The sequence below is a fragment of the Onychostruthus taczanowskii genome, unplaced genomic scaffold, assembly GCF_017590055.1.
Source record: "Onychostruthus taczanowskii isolate IOZ18803 unplaced genomic scaffold, ASM1759005v1 scaffold17, whole genome shotgun sequence".
In the NCBI taxonomy this organism is placed as follows: Eukaryota; Metazoa; Chordata; class Aves; order Passeriformes; family Passeridae; genus Onychostruthus; species Onychostruthus taczanowskii.
This window is the reverse complement of record NW_024498906.1, coordinates 992,622-1,013,767: the sequence shown is the minus strand read 5'-3', so window position 1 is coordinate 1,013,767 and position 21,146 is coordinate 992,622. Positions and strand designations below refer to the sequence as shown.

The following is a 21,146-nucleotide window of genomic DNA, read 5'->3' as shown; positions in this document are numbered from 1 at the left end:
AGAGTTTACTTGAGAAGAAGCACCTAGAGTGAATCACCACAAATCAATTTTTTATCTCTTGAAAGCAGAATGTTATTTACTAACCATCTAAGTGCAGGGGAAGACTCCTAATGGAACAAAGAGTTCTATATTTGATGTGCTACTTTTGGGAAGATGGTCACACTGTCTCCTGAGGAAGAACAAGAGGACTAGGGAAAGCTTAAACCACTCTAAAAGATTTTCAAGGGGAACAGCCATATAAGCTCAGCTATTTCACCAAGGAAAGAAGCACAAGAAAAGGCTGAAACCTTCAGCTACAAGTTTGACAGGAAATTACCAGTAAGTGCAGGTAATGATGGAAAGAGACTTTAAAAAAGAAAACCAAACATGCAGATTGAAACAGCTTCTGTGATTTCTTTATCTATATCCTTCAGAAAAACTTGCAACAACTTTACTGTTTGTTCAGATGTCATGAACAAACGCTCGCATTACCAACCTTACTTATTTGTTTTAAACCAAGTGTAGTAGAAGGCAGTCCTAAACAGCAGGCTTTTCTCATCCAATTACCAGATGAATCCACAAGCCAAATGAGTGGCCCATCTGTGTCCATGGACTCCCAGGCTGGGGCTCCAGCCCCAGTGGCAGGCTGGAGTGACAATGATGCTGATGCCAGGGGCTCTCCAGCCTGCAGGAAGTTTACAGGCTCACAGGACAGCTGGGGCTGGAAGGCACTTCTGCTGATTTTGAATGTCCCCATTTCTAGGGATGCTCTGAATAGCCTTCAAAGCATTCAAAACCCACCAGGATGAGATTTGGAGCAACGTGCTGTAGCTGATTCTGCTTTGAGCAGTTGTGAAGAGGCATACCCAAATCCTATGGAGTGCACTACAACGCGTGCGTTTTACATTCTTCAAGACTTGCAGTCTACTAATTTAGGGTGCAAATACTACCCTGAAAAGAACACTTGAAAGGAAGTATTTCCCACTCAGTATTTTCTACCAACTATTGGGCTGATGATAGTGGTTAGCATCAGAACTTCCATTTTTCCAAGTGGATTTTTCATATTCATTCACAATTTTCTCCAAGCAAATATGCATCTCCAAAGAATGTGTGCAATAATGTAATGAATAGGATCTGGAATAAAAAACAGCTTTAAACACTATAAATAGTAGCTATTCTAGCTTTTCATTACAAACTAGTACTATTTTAGCAATTTAAAAAATAATCTGTGTTTCATTTCATTCTGTTGTAGCACTAATCCATATAATTTTACAATTTGACAGTACTGTTTAATCCAAACCATGGATGTAAAATAGAAACCAAATTCAGTACATATCTAAAATTCTTCCAATGCAGAAATATCAGTAATAGCAATTTCAGTTTCAAACCTCAGTCTTGGTACGGTTTTGTTTGTTTGTTTGTTTTGGCTTTTTTATGTTTGTTTTTGTCTGTTAACACTGGAAATTGTGAAAATGAAAGTTATTTATAAATAGCATAATACTGCATTGGCAGATACCAGCATTATTTAATTACTTTTTACAGCATAATCTTGACACTTGTAATGCAAGTGATAACAAAGTAGAAAATGCAGTAAGACAAACTATATTACCTTCATGGCTTCCTTTAAGATATCACTGACTCCATAGATTCAGAGGTCAACAAGGTGTTTATAATTACATTGTACTTCCTTTTTTTTTTTTTTTTTTTTTTTTTTTTTTTTTTTTTTTTTTGTTATTATAATGCAATACTCCTTTCCTGGGCACCTTGTAACTCAAGAGTAGGTAGAACTTATTAGAAAATAGTTACTTTGGTTCTTTTTTTTTTTTTTTTTTTTTTTTTTTGTTTTTTTTTTTTTTTTGTTTTGTTATTATAATGCAATGCTCCTTTCCTGGGCACCTTGTAACTCAAGAGTAGGTAGAACTTATTAGAAAATAGTTACTTTGGCTGGTTGGTTGTTTATTAAAAAAAAAAAATATCATTGCCAAAGTCCTCAGTGTTGTTATCCTAAGTCTCAAAGTCAAAATAGTTTCAGCATGATTGGCTGAAATTCTGAAGTTAATCACATCTCAAGCTTTAGTTTTGAAATCTTTATTTCTGCAGTGGATACAATTTATTTTTATATGGTACTTTCACATTTTAAATTTTTGGGGCTTGTCTTTTTTCTCATCAACAACATGGCAGGCATTTTCTTTAAACTGTAAAACAAGACCTACTGTGAACCAAAGGCAAACTTGTCAAACAGGTTTCTGAGGCTGAAACTCTTCATATGAAATTCAGTTTCAGATCAAGACATCCATATTCAGATCCCTGTATGTGAGTTGTGTGTTCAAACTTCTAAGAGCTCTACATTGATCAGTCACTCCAGTCATGATTCAGCAGCCTAAACATGAGCATCTAAGCAGCATTTAAGATTGCTGAGGTATCTGCAAGACACACGTGGGAATGTCAGAGAGGCCTTTTGGAGCTGCCTCCCTTGAAATCTCCACCTATTAGTTTTTTGAATACTCTCTATTCAAGGTCTGTACTTTCTAACATTTTCTCCTCAATGTACTCATGATCTTGATCTCCACTATTATGCAAACACTGTGGCAAATTATTCTAATAATCTGCCTGGTCTTTCCATTACCTGTATCAAGAAATTTCCTTGATACCCTCCAGGAATCTCTGGGACTGCTTACATCCCACCACACTGCCCAGACAAGAAATGCCAGGGAAGTTAAAGTCCCCCCTGAAAACAAGGGTCAGAGTTCCCCCCCGAAAAACAAATGTTTCAGAAACATCACCAGCTGTGTAAAAAAGGCTTTGCCCATTTTTTCACTTTGATCAGCTGGTCTACAGCAAAAACCCAAAATAACGCCACAGTTTCTGGTCTCACCTCTAACTCTGAACCACAGGGTCTCAACCACACTATCATCCATTTGCTGTGACCCACTTTTCTCCTAAGAGTGGGCTATCACACCATCCCAGAAAATACCACCATACATCTGGGACACTCTTTCCCACAAAGGGAAATGTAATTTCCCCTTCTTCTGAGCCCATCTTTTCTGAAATGTCTGTACTCATCCATCCATCCATCCATCATGAAGTACCACTACTAATTCTATGTTAACAATTTTTATATACCAACTAAAGTTTTGTTTTAGTGTGCAAGCTACAACAGGATTTCTCAAACTTAGATAACTCAGCTTAACACTATGTTAGAAAAAAATTGGCTCTCAGTGCTGAAGGAAAAACACCTAAACATAGCAGCAGCTACTGTCATTTCCATGCTGCACAAGTAGAGACAAGGTTTGCCCCAACTTTAACACCTCTCAAGTGCAAATGGCAGCAACAACTCCTCTGTATTCTGGGCCTTAAAGAACCAGAGGTGGCCTATTCAGATACCAGGCAGACATTCCAGATCTGTTCTGGAGCAAAAGCAAGAGCCAAGGTAAAGGTTATTTTTTGTTTTAACACATTAATTAGTTAGTAACGGTAAGCACGCCACATCTGGGGGAAAGCCTAAGCTACAGTGGTCTTCCTGTCTAGAATTCAGCTTTCATGTTTTGTGCCTCCAATTAAAAATAAAATAAAATAAAATAAAATAAAATAAAATAAAATAAAATAAAATAAAATAAAATAAAATAAAATGAAGTTTTAAACTGAAAAGTTTTCCTCCTCACATTTTGGGCACACAAATTAGCGTAACACTGTAACCCTGTCTTCTTCATGCAATTTGGTATGTAAAAGGTGTTACCTGACATAACCATCACTGTTGGTATTTTGGTGTCAGCTCATTGTTAGGTTTGGCTATGGAACATTTCATAGATGTCTGCATTAACCCTAGGAATCTGTCATTCCCTTTCACTTATTTCAGATCTTTAATGAGAATATTTTTTGTGTTGTTCTCCAGGGAATGATAAATTTGAACAGGAAATGCCACTTGTATTTTCAAGCTTCAGTTCACATTAGACAACAGCATTACAGAAAGAAAACAATACCCTCCTCTGCCTGTAATGATTTTGTGACATATGCAAGACATCTTTTTGCTCTCTAGGTCTTTTTCATCAAGAAATATTTTTGTTGACATTATCCTCATACCAAAGCAAATTAAATTTTAGGAGCTTTTTCCAATCTGTATATTGATGGGTATTTAAGTGGAGACCCTAATTTCTTCTCAAAGTTTCTACATTCAGGTTTGCAGAGAAAACAAAAAGGCTTTTCTTGTCTGGGATTATACAGACAATGCACTCTCTGGAAAGTAAGAGAGAAATTCTTGCCTTCTAAGAAAACTGCCATTTTTATCTGTGAAGCATCTAAAAGTGCATTCCTTCTAGAGATTTTCTCTTCTTCATAGAAGAGCATTAAGATTAAAATTTATTCCAAACTGCTTAAAAGAAAGACAGCAGGCAAAATTCATACCTCAAACACCTCCTGATCACTGCTGCAGAGGTCAAGGGAACAGGAGGGCTGCCTCTACACACGCTGCATGGTAATTTAGCTAACTTGAGAAGCCGACCATACATGTGGAAATAAAGGAATCTGCATCCAAGGAAGATTTCTGCTACTACGAACAGATGAAGAAGAAATGGCAGCTAAGTTTTCATAAAAACAGCTTTTTCTGCAGATGAAATTTCAGCTTAGGAGCTAAATCAAGAAAGAGGACTTATTTCAGACAGTTTCTTCAGCATCTGAAAAGCTGTGGCCAGATCAGTATATCTTCCCTTATATTTCAACAAGGAGAAAAAATGTCATAACATCACAGAAATTCTGGGAAGACTGAAAAAAGCTCTTCTGGCAAAAACTGTCCCTACCAGTAAGACTAACATGTTGCCCTTTTACATCTTACACACAACACATGTACTTTTGAGCCAGGAGAAAAAAAAGGATAACCACACAGAATTTAACTTCACTGTGAAAGTTTGCCCAAGCATGACAAACAAATACTTCTTGGAAAAAGGGGAAGGAAAAGCATCGTGATCTCACTGAGTTTATTATCACAAACATTGGAAACACTATGTGGGGAGAGAGGATAAAAAACTGCAGAGTGAAGAGCTAAGGGCCAGGGAATACATGGGCTAGAGAAACTGGGCAAAGAAGGCAGATAAATGCAGCCTGAGAACAGATTGGAAAAGAAAACTGGGGTAAGGCACCTCAACTGAGAAGTTAGTGTTCAAAGCAGCATAACAAATAAATGAATCTGTGAACATTAAAATTTTAGTGGAACCCAATTTAACCGAAAGCAGAGGAATGGTGAGAATTCAGAAATAGCTGCAAACCCACTAAAACCACAGATGAGTCTCATTCCACAGTGTTCTGGTATGCACGGGGGATGAAGGCAACAGGTTACTAGCTATGCCATCTCAAATACTAGAAGCTGACAGCTGTGTGACAACTGCGTGGGTATCCATATGGTGTTCCATGATGAATTTTGTATTTGAGAAGTCTAGAAAATTATGGCGGGGGGGGGAAGTAAGTTTATCACAGTATATATAAGCAAGGCAGTATTTGAGGGGAAAAGGTAGCATTCTTTCATTAGAAATACTGGTGTATGCAAAAGAAACTGAAGCCCTTCTCCAGGCCTAAAATAGAAACAATAACCTCCAAGGCTAAATTTAAACTGAGAACCATTATATTCTGTGTTTTAAAAGACTCAATGAATCTACATATAAGGCCAAATATTTCCTAAGCTAGAGCCTATCTCATTTAGCTTTAGCCAGCTAAGAGTCAGAGACTCAGCGTGACTTGTCAAAGCTTTCCCCACACTTAGTAAAAGCAGGGGAGGGAGAGAAGATCTGGCCAGAAGGTTACTGGTTTTAATAATTTCCAGATGGTAAGAGCTGCTTTTTGGATTTTGGACTCTCTCAACTTATATAAATGAGGGAGATTGGTTATGCAAGACCTAAGCACTGAAACAGTGGGTGAGATTAATTCCACCCAAGTTACTTAACTTTGCAGCCCTTCTGTCTGAATGTTTTATTTTTGCATGCATAAACTTACATGCATGCACTTGTTTTTAGCGTACATTTCCAAATCTTACCAAGACTAGTAACCTCAGGGATATTACTTTCTCTGGATCATTATTTTTGAGTTGCATTGCTACATGAAGATCATCACAGTTCATTGGACTGTATTTGTAATTAACATGCTGGAAACACAAAGTATTCCAAACTGTGCTACTGAAGTAAGAACATCTCCATTGCCAACGTAACTGCAGCGTCAATTCTCACATCCCACAAAGCAATCTGGCATAACTAGCAGCAAGACCAGAATTTCTGAAGCTCATCCTTCTTTCACCTGCACATTAGAGAATAAAGTATATGTTCACTCGTTAGGATCTTCATGAAGCTATAAGCATCCCTGCTATGAGCTTTGCATTTCCTTTCTCTGGTATAATTAAAGGTACTACCTGAGATCAATAAAACTTTAAATAACTTGCAAATAAGGCCCCATTAGAAGTAGCTTTTCTCCTTATGTTAAGCCTCCAGAAGAATGCTTTAGATCAGGTCCTTGAGCAAGAGCTCAAATATTTAACATGAGAGGTTTTCATAAGAAAACTCTGGATTTAGAATGTATGTTGTATATTCACCTCCTAGAGCCATACTTCTCTCAGTTCTAAGGAACTATAAATATTCATTTAAACAGAGGTGAAAGAAGAATTAACAATTGGAAAAGCTTTATGATTCTTTGTGGAGTAAAGGTTTTGAACCTTTTACTTAGCAAAATTTCTCATTAATGTTCAGTAACAGGATTCTTACTTCAGATTTGATTTAAGATTACTACAAAAATTCCAAATGCTAAGCCTGTACAAGTAAGCTTGGATCTTCATTGCAGCACTTAGATGCAGATATGGAAAACAAAGCTCCCTCAGAGGAAGGGTGCCTTCTGTCCTTTGTAAACTGATATAGTAGCAAGCCTTCTGGTGGTACAGAGAGTAAACAATAGTTCTAACAGCAGCTTGTTGACTAGCATTTGTGCTTGAATGTGCTAAATCTGACTTGGTTTCATCATAACATGATGCTGGGTGTGATTTTTTTTTTTAATCTCCACAACAGTGCAGTATAAAATAATATAGCAATAGCTCTGGATATGTAGCAATAAATAAAAAAGTTAGCAAATAAGTTAATTGGTTATTCTAAATGCAGTTGAAATCTTCATAGAAAAAAAAAAAGAAAAATAATTAGTCTCATCACACAGGTTTTATTCAGGTAGTTTGAATAGTCAAACTATTATCACCACCTCTTCAAAAAATAAGAAGGTGGCCTTGAAGAACGTTAATTGTTAACCTATCCCAGTGTAAAAATCAAGAGAAAAACCTCAAACAAATCTATAGATAAGAGATTCCTATACCTAATTATTCCTTCACTTTTGTCTTTCCACATATTTGTTCTTTGCAAGAATAAACTATGCCCTCATAATTTGATTCCTAGCCAGATCTGTTCAGCAAGAGCATGTTCTTCCACTGAAAAATTCTAGGTCTTATTGTTTACTGTAGATACAGAGCTATAAAACGAAACAGAACTTTCATTTCCATTTTTCTTTTAATAACTCAAGTGGTAAAAGATTGTCTTTGTTCAGACAAACATATTTAGGAAAAAACACAAGACACTCTAGAAATAAGGATAAATTTTCAGAAAGTTCCTGAAACACAATCTTCAGATGAAGAGACAAGTGAAAGCTGAGAAAATATAATCACAAGACTTGGGCTGTGAAATTTTTATTCATATTTTCGTTAAAGCCTTGTACATGCCTGCTATATACTTTGATAAAAGAACAGATTTATTGCCATTCATATTTTATACTGAGACACAAGTGTTCAGTTCTCCTTACATCCATAAAAATGAAAAGTGCTACAGTGTGCTAACCAGTACATACAAAAACCTTTGCAGAAGCTACAGAAGGAATTTATAGCAGCATTTTCTAAAACTGACCAGAAGAGACCACTATGCTGGAACTCATTAATTAAACAAATATGTGTGTGTGCATGCACACTTGTGCACAGCTCTGTACATGTGCACAGGTGTAATTGGAAGGATGCTGGTAAAGGAACAGAAGCTCATCTACAACAATATATATTAAACATTATCCATTTCATTGAGAGCCCTACTAAATAGAAACAGAGACATACTATAGACAGGCTGATCACCCTTGATTTGCTTCTCTGATCCTGCCATCATCTAGACATCTACTCCACATTCTCTTTTATGTTACCTAAGGAATATGGATGAAGGGGGCACTACACCCCAGAATTTCGGAGGAGAAGTGTCCCTCCCTCACTTCCTACTTTTTTTAAACCTGCTAGAGCCCATGGGATGGGTGTTGTTTGGCCTATGTTTCGCCTTTCTAAAAGACACTGGGGAAGCTCTTACTGATTCTCTTTTGCTTCCCGAATAGTTCCTTAGCACTGCAACAACATTTATAGCAGTGGAAGCAAGAAAGACAAAATTAGAACAGGTTCAGAGCCCAGGGTGCAAGTCCATCAGACACTATCTTGTATATGTTTCTTAACACCATTCCTCACCGGCTGATGCTTTGAGGGAGAAAAAATGGTAGGCACCCCTTGGATGAGTTTTTCACACAAACAGCCACAGAAAACTTGATCCTGTAGAAGCAGCAGCTAGTCAGCTATGCTCTGCAGATGGCATTGCCTGCAACATATTTCTGTGCATAAACATGGCATTACTCTATCTCTGTTGGAAATGTTAATTGATTTCAAGAAGATAGCTTGCCTCCTGGTCAAGATGCATGCTGTCAAAAGAGGAGGTAGGTGGAACCAGTCAAGTTTTTTAGGTCCTACAGAATTTCATCTTTCCACATCTCAGTGCATTATCACACTTAAAAATATCACCTATCTCTGTCATACCTCAAAACCACATTTTTTAAAAGCCCATCTATAACCTAAAGGAAATTTGATAATGATGATAATCCTGTTCAGCCAAAGTTAAGTCTAAGAAAACTGTTTTGCAAATAATTTTCAGCACACTGGAATCTGTGGTAATCTTCTGTTTTTAGAACTGCATGAAAAATATGCTTCATAATATGCATTTGGGAAGGAGTTCTCAGTGTTGTAAGGATTCTTTCTGGACTGAAGGATGAGGAGAGCTGTTTAATAAGGCAGCACACTTCTATGCCAAAAACTGAAAAAAGAACAACCAGCCTTTCAGAGAACACAGACATCTTGTTTCTGCTGCAGGAGTGTGTAACAGATCAGGGTATGAACAGGATATTGGGGAAGAACTGAGAGGGTGCACACACAAGCATGCAAGAGCATGAGAAGAAAAAACACTTGATAATCAAGAATATTGTTCATGGGATGGTGCTTCAAAAGTAAAACTGAGTAAAACATTATGCCAAGGCCAGAAGGTTGCAGCACAGCTGATTCACAAGCAGACCACACACCCCTCAACAGGAGGATGGCCACAAGGTTGCAGTTTGTAATATAAGAGCCCATCTTCTGTTAGCCCACCAAGGAAACAGATTATGAACATACATTTCAAACACAAACTCCAAATGAGGAAAAGCAGAAAACAGACCCATGGAAGTTGAAGAAAGCAAGACTGAAGCTAAGGACTATCCCATAACAAGACAATGTCTAAACATTATATATACACAAAAGATGTAAGAACTAGCTTGTCATCACCACCCAGAGGAACTTCAGAGATGAAGTGGGGACATGAAAGCTCCTTACCCTTGTCCTCCATCCTGCATGCTGGAGTTACTGCCCAAATCAGACACCTCTCAGGAACACACACATATCCCTTTATACTCTTAAGCATGTGGATATGAGGGTACAAGTGAACGAAACCACGAAGAAATGGGCATCCATGAGTACAATTATTTCACTTCAAGACCTGCAAATATTCACCCTCCCTTTATGCAAGACAGACACTGAACTTCATTACACTAATCTTTCTACACCCAGTACTCTACAGAAATTAGTTTTCATGTGGATGAAGAAACAGAAGATGTCTTATCAAAGTTTTTAAGGCGCAAACAACTATAGAATTGGAGAGCAATGTTGGTATCTGTTTCCAAAAAGGAGTTACCTGTTCTGTTCAGAAACAAATCCTCATTTTGCTATACAACTGAAAAAGTGAAAATAAAATTGCATAAAGTGTGTGATTTCTCATAATGGGCAAAGTAAAGCCACTAGGTTCTATGGTGCTAGGGCTTAAAATGGACTGGCATAAAAATTGATCTAATTTAGCAATTTAAACAAAAATGAATCAGGGATAGTACAAATGCAAATACTCTATAAATCCAGGCAATGTTTTAGTTTTTATCTTAAATAAGAAAAGCACAAGTAGATATACTTTAGAAAATGAGAAGCTAGCATGCAATTGGACTATTCTTGAAAAAAACCAAGCAGCAGACTCATCAAGCTTTATTGCCCAGGTGCAGCTACTCACAGCAAAAACAAGTATGTGGTTTACAGAGTTTCAGAATTGTAATATGTGCATAAGGCATAGATCTCATAAAGAATGACTCCAGTTCTGTGCACACATTTAACAACTGCTGTTGGTTCAAAAAAGAACACAAAGCAGTCTTAGCAAAACTGGCCTCTGTTGAAGAGCTCAGCCTGCCTTCCCACTGTATCCAAAATTTCTTCATTACCACAGTCTGATGCCAGGTTTGTCTAGTCCCTTACTTAGGTTTTTAGCTATGATCAAACCACACATTGTAAGTACAATTATTAGGTCCTCTGCACAAGAATTTACAAATTGTACAGATTTTAACAGCTGTAATGGTATAAAAGGAAACTACTTTCCTTCTTCCCTATTTATTGTTATCCAGGCTTTGAATGAGAAATACCACTATACTTCAAAAGAAGTTAAAAGTTCCAAGAATTTTTATTCAAAAAGAATAGAAAGTGGGTTTTTTTTTTATATTTTAGGAGGGTATTCCATGAGTTAGGAATTATGCAGAAATGAGTAATCAAGGAAATATCAATTGCTTTAACCAGGACATTCAGAGGGACAACTTACTATTTAAAAACACACTGTAATCTTTACTGATGAAAAAACGCAGAGCCAAGAAGAGCCTACAGTTTTCAGGAAAAAAAATGAAATTACTGGAAAGTTTTCACTGTTATTGTGAATGTTTTACCTAGTGTCAAAGCTCATTTTGCAGGACTCCTGAGTTTTAAAAAAAAGGACTTTAAATTCACCCCAAAAAATTAAGAAAACAAGGTAATGTAAATAGCATATTCAAGACACTTTAGTGTATTTAAATTTTAGACCAACTTGATTGATACAAATAATTTTGAAAGCCAGAGAGATGATCCAGACCCATTTTTACCATGGTACATTTAACAATCTACATGAATGATCTTCTGAAACACTGAGTTATGCTCTTAGTGGCCTTTGTTTAAATACAGAGTCTCCAGAAATTAATGATTAACCTAGTGCTCTTAGAGCTGCTCATGTGTCCTAGAAAAGTTTAAAAACTCCACAAGAATCCCTCACAGGAAAACAATTAGCGTAAAATTTAGAAATACCATTTTGTTTGTATCAATTATGCTGCACAGTAATTTGCAATTTGATGACAAGACCAGATTGTAATCCAATATTCAACCAAGTTCATACTACTACAGATGTAGTCCTATAATTAGCCATATGCTGCTCTCTCTCCCATATAATAATTTGCATTAACTATAAATTCCCTTGCTTGCACCGCTACTTTCCTAATGATCCAAGACCCTACATCAGGTCTCTAAAACTCAGCTATTTAAACTTCTTCTGCTATTGCTTCTAAGAAATACTGTAATCATGTTCCTAAACTTTAATTATCAGCATAAAATTTTCAACTTTTTGCAAGAAAAAATTATTTGTATGGATAGCCTTGCTTTGGGTGCTCATCACATCCACACTTAAAAATAAGATTTCACTTACAAGGACCTTAAAATGAGATACAGCTCTACAAGCTGTTTGCAATTAAGAGCCATTAAGGGCAGCCACAGAACACACTGCTGCAGGTCTGAATATGATTCCTGTATTATTACAAGTGTAATGATATATAATCCCTTTGCAGATGGATTTTACAGCAACTACTAGGGGGCTTGTTTATTTACTGGCAATCTTCCAAGAGAAGTTCTTAGTTGTGGCATAAGCAGTAACCTTTCACTTAGCAACACCAGTAGCCACAGCAATAATTCATATAAAAGATTATGGAAAATAGTATCAAAAATACAAACAGTTTGTTTAAGAAACAAAAGAATGTCTGGTTTATCCGGAGTCCTTAGTGTGACCAACTGGAAGAAACTGGCTGATTAAAAGAAATACTGATCTGAGATACTGTGACTGCAACAAATTGCTTGTCTTTGACTTAATTTAAATTGAAAACCATCAGCAATACATTTTACATATCTTCCCAAAGCAAGATGAATCATTCTTGTTATTTTTAACTCGGGCTTCTATGCTTCTTTCTCCTACCTCCATTACCAAAGTACAAGGGTGATTCCCTGTTTGTCTCCCTCACCTTTCTTGTTTTGAAAATGTTCTGCAGCATCTGGTGTCTCTGCACCTCAGCTTTGCACTGCATGAAATGTTATAATGGACAAGCCAACTTAAGCCATCTTAATCTGTGGACTGAGAGCAAACACCCTCACTCTGTACTGCTTTAAACTGAACACATCTGAAAAGAAAAAAATTTTTAGTATCCCCTTCCACAGCAAGTTAATTTCTCCACTCTGAAAGCTCTCTTATCATTGCCCTGCACCTTCCATTTCTAAATATTAGCCATGGGGAGCAAAGGAGGGACGGAATGAGAATTTTTAGCAATGAATATCATCCACATCTGATGGGCTCATAACATGACAAACACAAAGGAGGAGGTAAGGGAATGGGAACTTTCAATCACCAATCTGGATTGTCAGAAAAGACTCAACAACACAGAAACAACACGGCACAACAGCAGATATCAAAGCAGCATCATTCTATTCATATGGCTACAAAGTGACTGATGTTATTAACAAAAAACATTAACTTTCATAAAATCATTGAATATCCTTAGCTGGAAAGGACCCACAAAGATCCTCGAGTCCAACTGCAGGCCATGCACAGGACACCCCAGGAATCACACCATGGTCTTGAGAGCATTGTCCAAATACCTCTGGAACTCTGTCAGGCTTGGTGCTGTGACCACCTCCCTGGGGAGCCATTCCAGTGCCCAGCCAGCCTCTGGGTGAAGAACATTTTCCTGATATCCAACTGAAACCTCCCTTACCATTCCCTCTGGAATGATCCCTCCCCTTTAAAAATGCATTCAGGACCACTTTGTTGAGCCCTTTAACAGGGCCAGGCCCTCTTAAAGAAATCATTATATGTGACTGATAAAGATAGCAAGGGTTTATATAAGATCAAATTAAATAAAACTCTGAAACAGAGCATATCTTAGCAACATATAGCGGAAGGAAAAGACAGAAAACAATAAAAGAAATGAAAAAAAGATCTGGAACTACCTTACCTCATCCCCTCATCCTACATAGCGTTTCAAGTGTGAACCCCAATGTTTAGTTCAGTTAATCCCAGGATTCAGACTTTGAGAAAATTAAGACAACACCAAAGATGTATTTTTTTTCTTTTTAGTAGTGTGGGCAAGTCATTTTAGAATTTGATAGTTTCCTCAAAATTAGTGCTTTAATGTTTTTTTATTAAGAAATGCATTATATGAAAAAACTCTTTAAAAAGAATTGAGGAATGAGAGAGATTTGGGAATAAGAATTTGAGGAAAAGAAATAAAAGGCAGCAGTAGTGTGATATAGAGAATATTATAGCCCACCTTGGGAGTGAGAGGGGAGACTGAATTAGCAGTGGTCTGCTTGAGCTGTGGGAATTCAGCAAGTTCAGTTTCTATGCTCCATTCTGCACAACTATCTGATCTTTGCAGCACTAACAGTATACATATGAATCTTCTACTTACTTGAATGTAAATCAGCACTTCATTGACAGCAATCATATTTAAAACCACATTGATATCATGCTATCTGATTGTCTGTTTCCCCCTGCCACAGGGGACTGGGAGGACTTCAGAATAGATTCAGGTAAAGACAAATGTCACAATGCAGCAATGAAAAATGAAGGCCATATAAACTGCCCATACCATATTCACATCTACCCTGCACAGGAAGCAGTTATGGGTGTTCACTGTGTGTCTCTTATATGTATAGAAAGCACTGCCTGAAGTGAACCAGCACTAATCAAGCTTGCCTCTCACTGCTGCAAGGGAATGCCATGGAAGTGGAGTCTGGAAGTCCACCAAAAAATACTCCATATCTAACATTTCACACCAGAATTCTGTAAGGAATTCAAAAGGTTATTCAGTGCCTCATAGTGAAGTTGAAGCAAGTGGTTATTAAAAAGTTACTATGACTCTCAGCACTATCACTTGCCTAATAGCTCTATTTTCCTCACATAATATTTAGGACAGGTCTCAGCTTTGGCTACTGCAAACTTTTACTACTGGCAAACTCTATTTACCCAGAAGGTCCAAAAAGTCTCATATTCATTGTATGTGTTTCACACAAATTTTGGCATAAAAAACCACCAGTGATATGATGCTTTAGCCCAAGGAACAACAGCATTAATGGAATAATCTTTCATAGGTAAGCTGCCATTACTGAAAGAAAACAATATACTGCACAGAGATTTTACCCTGGCAACAATCAAAACCAAAAATCTTGCCACAAAGCCAAACCAAATTTGATTAATTGAGAAAATTAGCATATTGCTTTGAATTACGTATTTTTAAAAATCAGCAAAAACAAAAGTTTGAGGACAAGGGGAAAAAACACAGGCAGCAATCCGGTCTCATTTTGAGAACTCAAATTTTTCATTTACTCATTTCATTTCTAAAAATCAGCAAAAATTTGAGGACAAGGGGAAAAAACACAGGCAGCAATCCGGTCTCATTTTGAGAACTCAAATTTTTCATTTACTCATCATTTCATTTCACAATCAACTAAACAGGAACTACTGTCATATCAGTCACATCCAAAGTAAAACAAAAAAGAGCTGTACCTGTTTCAGTACAAAAGATTATACCATAAAAGTTAAACTGCAGTGACTGTATTCTTTAGTCCAAGTACTTGACTCAACACATGCTGGGGAGCTGAGGAACCTTGAGAGCCAAATCTAAAGAAAGTACATTAAAAAATACAGCAGATTGAAAAAACCTGCAACTTTTACAAACAAGTACACTTGCCTTTTAATTTTGACACTAAAGGTGAACTCAACAACTTAAAAATGGCTGGCAGATTTGAAGCGCAAAGGTGTTAACAACATCAGCGGACACAAGAGTTGGAAAAGGGATTCTAACATCCACCAGGAAAATTCAAAACTCTGCTTTTATGACAATATTGGAGAAAACCCACTTTTTCTATAAGTATGAAAATCTCATTTGCTCTATGAAAGCAACATGACCAGGTTCCTGGTGCCTGTACATAAAATTTCTGAGAAAAGACCAGGAGGAACTAGGAATCAGTGCACAGTTCTAGAAATATGCATTATCTGAACTACCTGTCATCCTAGTTGATGGCACACTCTTTAGGGGTAAAAAAAATGTAGTGGAATAGCTTGTGTGACCAGAGCTCTGCCACAAGAGACACAGCTCATATTCTGTTAAATATCCTACAAAGGCAAGGACATCCTTGCAGAGGAGAAGGGGGCTTGAATGCATGCACATTTGCTTTCAAACAGCTAAGACAAAAGCCAAAAGTTCTTGCACAAGGGTTGGAAGACAGAAGAACACAGGTTACTTCAGGAGAACACCTTCTTCAAAGCACCTTATGAAGAGAGCAAAATAAATAAAGCCTTTTAAAGGGAAGCCTTACAATAAAGTCCAGTTTTCACAGAGGACTTAAAACACTCCAACATTTGCTGCAAGGGTAATACAGCATGATGGAGACAATCATATTTTTGGAAAACAGAGAAGGCAATTGCTTGACACTGATCAATGAACCAAGAGGAACGTGAAGGCTGACGATAACCCCAGAGACACTGTGTGTGCACCCTGACAGAAGATCACTGTACAAGGAGGAATTAGTGATGCACATCAGAGCTCACCTGAGGTGGCCAGGCTCAGCTGGACTGCAGGACAAACCCAGCCAGGTCATTGTACCAGAGGAGCCTGCAAGCAGCTCCCACGCAGCATCTGAAGCTACCTAACCTGTGTGGCCTTGCCTTTATCTAGGGATGTAGCAACAAGTTCTCCTGAGAACATCTTTCTGTCTGACAATAGAATTGATCAGGAGTTTTCTTTTAAAAGAATCCTGCAATAGCTTGAATAATGAAAACAGAGAATAAACCCTTCTTACAGACTGGTCTTCACAGTATGCTGCACTCTGATTAGAGGCCATTATGATGGTGCACAACTGAAGATTCCCAGCATCTGAAGGGATGTAAGATCACCTGTTCCACTTTTACTTTATTATAGTGAAGTTAATATTCACTGAAGAAGCAGCACTTTAAATTACAATTTACAGAGCCTGTGTTCCTTTCTTATGGGTATTACAGCATTTCCACCATGACAGTGGAATTTAAGATTCTAAAATAATTAAGAGAGAGGGACAATAGAAATACAGCCCTGGACTTTCAAAAGAACAGATTTCACCTTGCTCTGGGATCTGCTTGGAGACAGCCCTGTGAAGAGCAAAGGAGTCTATGAGAGGTGGTTGTTCTACAAGAATTACCTCCTCTAAGCACAGTGATGGCCATGAGAAAACTTTCTCAAGTTGGCCAGCATTGGTAAAAGGGGAATTCCTGACTCTGCTCAAACACAAACAAATAGTGTGAAGCGTGAAGAAGTGGGTTACCTGCAGAAACAAACAAACAAAAAAAATATTGGTTTCAAAGGGAAAACTAAGAAAACCATGACCCTGCTGATCCGTACGCGTTCTAGTAATAGAAGACATAAAAAAGGCTGAGATATGCAAAAGAAATGTAATGATTCTGCCACATATGCATATTCACTATATTTTCTAATGAGTAAAATGTACCTTTCTTTAAGGAGTCAGCAAATATTTCTTTAATGTATCCTGAGGCAGACAAACAACTTACCAGAACGCAATGCAAGAGTATTACAGAAGGCTCAAACAAGACAAAATTAAATATTAGGCTAAGAAGACATTGCCTGGAAGTATTAAACCTATTTCAGAGGTTATTCTTCATTCTGCTTTAATGCACTGAAGTGCCAAATAATTCTAACTAACATTTCTTTTTGTTTCTTTTTAATATGGGAATTAAGTGGTGTTTATCTCAAATAAAAAGGTCTAAAAATGCTTCATACTATTAAGAACCACCAAAATCAGACATGTTCCTAAAATAAAAGACCAAAAAATCATCTTATTAGGTAGGAGATGTTGGACTTCTAAGAACAACTGGCACCAAACTTCCAAATCATTAAACTGTATACCCTTAGTCTCAAGGCCTCTGGTAACACACTTCACTGTAAGAGAAGGAGAAGTCAAGGAGATTTCATCCATTTCAACTGTGCTTTTAGAGAAACTGCATCACCACACACCTTCCTACACACCTGGCTAACCTCAAAAACCACCATCAATTTATACACACAAATATATATATATATAGGCATAGAATCACAGAGTGCCCTGAGTTGGAAGGCACTCTCAAGAATCACCAAAGTCCAACTCCTGGCCCTGCACATGACAGCCCAAGAACCAGAGCATTTGCCTGAGAGCATTCTCCAAATGCCTCTCATGGCTTGACTGCCTGCTCGGATGAGCTCGTCTGCAGCCTGGCTGTGTGGTGAGCTCTGCCTCATCCCAACAAACAACCCCTGCTCCAGAATCATCATCTTCTCCACTTACCTCAGGCCTCTAAGGATGTATTCACCTCATCTCTATAAACTCTGCCTGCAGCTGCAATTGTCAGTGTTCCTCCTATAAACACAGTTCATTATCTCACAGTGTAACATTTCCTTTTCATACTGGCTTTCGGTTTAATTTTTTTCTTTAGGTTTCTTTCTCCATGTGCCCATCTTTGGAGACCTATGGCTTTACCACAGAATCTTCCTATCATATTGCTGCCCAACAACTCTGTATGAAGCAGGAAGACCACTTTGTAAAGTAAAATGGATACTGGTTTTATTTAAAGGGCAAACATTTGACAAGTCTTAAACATTAGCAAAGATTCTTTTCCTCAGCCATGATCTCTGGCACTACTGAACTGTTCAAGCGACCTCTCTTTCCAGAAAACAGCCAAAATTCAAATAAGCCAAGAAAGCCTTTTTAAATAGATTGTAACAATCAAATGTATTTCCAGTATTTTCAAACACAATGCACTTCAGTGTATTTCCCTAGGAAACATCCTCCGACTAAAAGAAAAAATAGGAAAAAGCTTTTCAGAACATGATCTCTGCTTTTTTTCAACATTATTTGCATTAGCTTAGCATCAGAAAAAACCCTCAGATAAACAAATAATCTTTATGCACAAACCAAAAATAGCAATGAAGGATTTGGGATAAAAACAGGCTTTATAATAATGTAAACACAGTCATTCTAGAGGAGCTAGTTTAGCTTTTCTGGTAATGTTCCTTTAGCAAAGGAAAAACACATATAATAATGACAAGGTATTTGTTCCTTATGCCATTCTCTCCTACTTAAATTTATATACACATGCCAGTGAAATGCACTGAGGTAAAAAGCTACATATTTACTGAAGCACTAGTGGATTATATGTTGGAAAATTGCTGCAATTAAGGGCTGGCTCCTCATTTCACACAAAATTTACCCTCTCAACAATACAGTGGAGATATATTGACTTAAAATAGCTGGGAATTTGATCCTGGCATATTACCACTATTTATAAACATTAATATAAATACTTCTACATTCAAAAGTATGTCCACCAGCAGCAGCAGCCAAACAGTAAATTAAAAAAAAAAAAAAAAAAAAAAAAAGCAAAAGCAACAACACCAACAACAAAATCACACAAAAAAAAACAAACACAAAAAAACCAAACCAAACCAAAAAAAAAAAAAAAAAAACAAACAAACCCAAAAAAAACACCAAAATCCCCAAAAATGCAACAAAAACCCCCCAAACCATACATCCTTGCATTTCCAGGTAAGTCTGTTAAGACTGTATGAAAATGTATTTAATCTTTGCATTCCTATACAAGTAGGAAAGGCCAACATTTAACTTTTAGACAGTTACTCTTTTTTTGGTAAAATAACTCCTAAACTCATCTGCTCTCAGAGGCTCAGTGCAGCTTGCTTTAAGTGAGAATCATAAATCAGTTAGATGAAAACAGCAACATGCCTCACCTTTCCTTCAGATCTCCAAAAACTGGAAACTCTACGTTTTAATAAACCCACTTGCTAGAAGCTTAAAGCAATACCACTTTGTATAAAACCTCTAGCACAGCTGTTTCCATTAAGATGAAGCTGTAGAAAAAAATGGTATGACTACCAAAAAATGTAGATGCTCACAAGGCAGGCAGCAGTTTTACACAGGCTGTTGGAACACCTTCCTCTGCTAAAGGAAAGCCTTTCCTTCCAGTCATCTGGTGTGCTGCAAGGTATTCTCATAGGAGCCTGGGCAATAGATTCCCCTGCCAATACACCATACTTTTAGAGTACTGAACTCTTCTGCGGGAGCATGAAGAGACATGCACAGCTTAAATTCCACTCAGCAATGCAGGAAATCTGAGAAACTTATTGAGTCTGGGTGAGGTTACTTTCCACAAAGAATAGAGATGCCTAGTACAAGCCGTATCATCACTACCCAAGTGTTCTCAAACTACCTGCCTGGAATTTTCATACTATAAATATCTAAAAAGATCCAATTTACCTAAGTCACTCTACTGACTGTTCTACATCCCCAAGCCCAACAAGGCTTCAGCTGGAGAGGAACATAAGTTTCAATTTATTTTTTTCCTTTTTTTAGTCAGTACAACAGCATAAGACACACCAGATAGAACCATACGCTGTGTGCAAAAGCCCTTCTGTGTACACGCTAAAAGCCACCATAGGAACATAAACCCTCTGCACAGTCCTAACTTTTTCTAGAAAAAAGGTATGAACTACATAAAAAGACTTTTATATATTCTTGGATCACTACAATTCTGTGATTCTGAAATGTTTTGCTTCAGATAAGTTATTTTGTTAAATGACTAAAAAAAAAAAAAAAACCAAAAAAAAACCCACCCAACACAAAAAAAAAAAAAAAAAAAACAAACAAACCCAAAAAAAACACCAAAATCCCCAAAAATGCAACAAAAACCCCCCAAACCATACATCCTTGCATTTCCAGGTAAGTCTGTTAAGACTGTATGAAAATGTATTTAATCTTTGCATTCCTATACAAGTAGGAAAGGCCAACATTTAACTTTTAGACAGTTACTCTTTTTTTGGTAAAATAACTCCTAAACTCATCTGCTCTCAGAGGCTCAGTGCAGCTTGCTTTAAGTGAGAATCATAAATCAGTTAGATGAAAACAGCAACATGCCTCACCTTTCCTTCAGATCTCCAAAAACTGGAAACTCTACGTTTTAATAAACCCACTTGCTAGAAGCTTAAAGCAATACCACTTTGTATAAAACCTCTAGCACAGCTGTTTCCATTAAGATGAAGCTGTAGAAAAAAATGGTATGACTACCAAAAAATGTAGATGCTCACAAGGCAGGCAGCAGTTTTACACAGGCTGTTGGAACACCTTCCTCTGCTAAAGGAAAGCCTTTCCTTCCAGTCATCTGGTGTGCTGCAAGGTATTCTCATAGGAGCCTGGGCAATAGATTACCCTGCCAATACACCATACTTTTAGAGTACTGAACTCTTCTGCGGGAGCATGAAGAGACATGCACAGCTTAAATTCCACTCAGCAATGCAGGAAATCTGAGAAACTTATTGAGTCTGGGTGAGGTTACTTTCCACAAAGAATAGAGATGCCTAGTACAAGCCGTATCATCACTACCCAAGTGTTCTCAAACTACCTGCCTGGAATTTTCATACTATAAATATCTAAAAAGATCCAATTTACCTAAGTCACTCTACTGACTGTTCTACATCCCCAAGCCCAACAAGGCTTCAGCTGGAGAGGAACATAAGTTTCAATTTATTTTTTTCCTTTTTTTAGTCAGTACAACAGCATAAGACACACCAGATAGAACCATACGCTGTGTGCAAAAGCCCTTCTGTGTACACGCCAAAAGCCACCATAGGAACATAAACCC

At 37.4% G+C, this 21,146-nt stretch overlaps 1 protein-coding gene across 1 annotated transcript in view; it reads right to left on the bottom strand.

The window, feature by feature from the left end:
• Positions 1-21,146, bottom strand: part of CDKL5 (cyclin dependent kinase like 5) — a 132,455-nt gene that overhangs the window by 61,824 nt on the left and 49,485 nt on the right. The gene's annotated exons all lie outside the window — the stretch shown is intronic.